The following is a 2,494-nucleotide window of genomic DNA, read 5'->3' on the forward strand; positions in this document are numbered from 1 at the left end:
CTCTCTCTCTCTCTCTCTCTCTCTTTATTTTTTTTGGAGCCAATCAGGATTAAGTGACTTGCCCAGTTTCACACAAGTACTAAGTGTCTGAGGCTAGATTTGAACTCAAGTCCACCTGACTCAAGGGCTAGTATTCTATCCAATGAGCCACGTAGCTGCCCTTCAAACACTACTTTCTCTACTAAGATTTGCCTGTTCTCTCTCCCCATCTGCTAGAATCTCCCCTCCCCAAACTATTTTGTACTTAATGACATTTTTATTTCAAGTTAATTCTTTCTCCATTTACAGAATGTAAGCTCCTTGAGGGCAGGGACTGTATGCCCAATGCCTGGCACATAGTGGCCGGTTAATAAAAGCTTGACACTATACCTTGCTTCCTTCATATGTGGGGTGGGGGAGCCTTAAAAAGCCAGACTAAGGAGTTCATGTTTTATCCTACAATCGGTGGATGTTTTGATTCCCTCTGCCTTGCTACAGAAACTTCGTCGCCCTGGAAGCTCATCCTCACACCGGAAGTCCCTTGAGCCCCCAGAGTTTCCATTTGAAGACGGACACTCAGACCAGCCGTGGCCTTGTTACCCTCCAGGCCGAAGTCCTGACCATCCACTGTCCTCTACTGGGCCCTCTGTGGGCTCCAGCATCTTTCTCCGCCCCATCTTTCCAGCTTCCTTTTATGTGCCCCCCAATAGAATTCGAGCTCCTTAAGGACATAACCCATCTTTGGTAGCACAGTGAGTAGCACATAGGAGGCACTTAATAGGATCCTATTGACTTGATTTATCAGGTTGGTTTTGACCATAATAATTTATCAGGTTGACTTTGACCATAATGGCCAAAGCTGGGCAATAGCAAAATACTTTCGGCAAGTAGAGGAGGCTAGATGAGAGAAAGGGGCCTAGCGGGGTAGTCCAATAGTCTAGGCTGGAGGTGATGAGTGTTGAGAAGTTAAGTGAACAGAAAGGAGGGGCTGGATATAAAGCACGTTAGGAGGTGGAATGCCCAGGATGGCAGAAGGAGGAAGGACCAAAGTCAACCGCAAGGTGAGGGACCTTTGACTGGGAAAAGGAAGGGAGGGAATAAACATCTTAAATAGCCCCTGCTGTGTGTCAGGCGCTGTGTGTCAGGCACTGTGCTCAGCCCTTCACAATTATCTCATCTGGTCCTCAGCACAACCCTAGGAGGCAGGCGCCATCATCATCAAACCCATTTTACAGATAAGGAAACAGCTTAGAGAGGTTAAATGGCTTGCCCAAGGTCACACCGCTAGTGTGTGTCTTTGGTCCAACTTTAATTTGGGTTCAGCGATCTGTCCACTGTGACACTCTAAGCACCCCAGGAGGAAGGTGATGGTAGAAACTGGGGAGGCATAGTTATGTTTTATTTCTAAGGTTCGTAAGCGGCATTGTGGGTAAAACGCTGGCCTGGGGTTCAAGAGAGACCTGAGTTCAAATCCTACTAGCTTTGTTACTCTGAGTCTAACCTCTTCCTGCCTCAGTTTCCTCATCTGCAAATGGAGACCATGATAGCACCTACCTCGGGGGTCATTGTGAAGATTAAATGCTGTTTGTCCAGTGCCTTGAAAACGTTAAAGTGCTATATAAATGTTACCATTACGGCATCTTCTAGTTCTGACCGTTTCCTCGTTCTGTCTCTAGATGCTCTTTTAATGTCCCTGTCATCGTCCATCCCCTATCAGTCTGTGACCTCTCGTGGTCTGTCTTCCCTGTGTCAACATGGCACCCATCTGCTCTCCCTTTTCCCACTTCTGGGAAGAGGCCAGCAGGCCTGGGACAGCTCTGGAGCCCACGGTCTCAGGCCCCACTTCATCTAAGAGACTGCCCAGCTGTTGTCCTGGCCAAGGGCAATTCTCTGTAAAGGGACTTCCTGGATAGATAAACCAGAGACGTTTGTTGTCCCAAATCCCTGCTTCCCAGATGTGGTGGCCTCTGAGCCCTGACGGGAGGTGGGAAGCAAGAAAGTCATATCCTGCAGAACACTGAGAGAGGATTCATATCCGGCTTCTGAATCTCTCCCCCAGTGATGGCTGTGCCTCGAGCATGGGTCAGCTGTGCCTGAATCCCTGGGGAAAGGTAGAACAGTTACCCCGTCCATGCTCTATAAAGGCCTATCCCCCTCAGTACAGGCGTAGACACACAACCTCTCACACCCTCATACACATTCTCACACAATAACAGCATCACAAAGTGAGGTAGTCACCAAACATTTATAAAGTGCTTACTTTGGGCCGGTGTATGGGGTGTTCAGGAGGAATGGCACCTCCGGTGTGAGGACTTGCCAAGTCTCTTTCAGGGCCGCTCATTCCCCTTTGATGTCTACCTGGCACTCAACTCTCACCTGTGGCTACAACAAACTATAGCATGCACAGTGGCCACGCCCTGGTAAAACCATCGTGGTAGACGAACTAAAAAACCATGTTGAAGGTAAGCAACGGCCTCAAACCCATCAACAACTGGGGTGGCGGCGAGGGTCTACT

The 2,494-nt window shown here is 48.8% G+C and overlaps 1 long non-coding RNA gene across 1 annotated transcript in view; it reads left to right on the top strand.

The window, feature by feature from the left end:
• Window positions 1-1,975, top strand: part of LOC138165181 (uncharacterized) — a 7,606-nt gene extending 5,631 nt beyond the window's left edge. Inside the window, exon 3 of the long non-coding RNA XR_011169295.1 lies at window positions 478-1,975. This is a non-coding gene — a long non-coding RNA (uncharacterized lncRNA). The remainder of the gene's footprint in view (window positions 1-477) is intronic.
• The last annotated feature ends 519 nt before the right edge of the window (window positions 1,976-2,494 follow it).

This window comes from Petaurus breviceps, unplaced genomic scaffold, assembly GCF_028583685.1.
Source record: "Petaurus breviceps papuanus isolate PSGF00001 unplaced genomic scaffold, PetGlider_PUasm1.0 208, whole genome shotgun sequence".
NCBI classification, from domain to species: domain Eukaryota; kingdom Metazoa; phylum Chordata; class Mammalia; order Diprotodontia; family Petauridae; genus Petaurus; species Petaurus breviceps.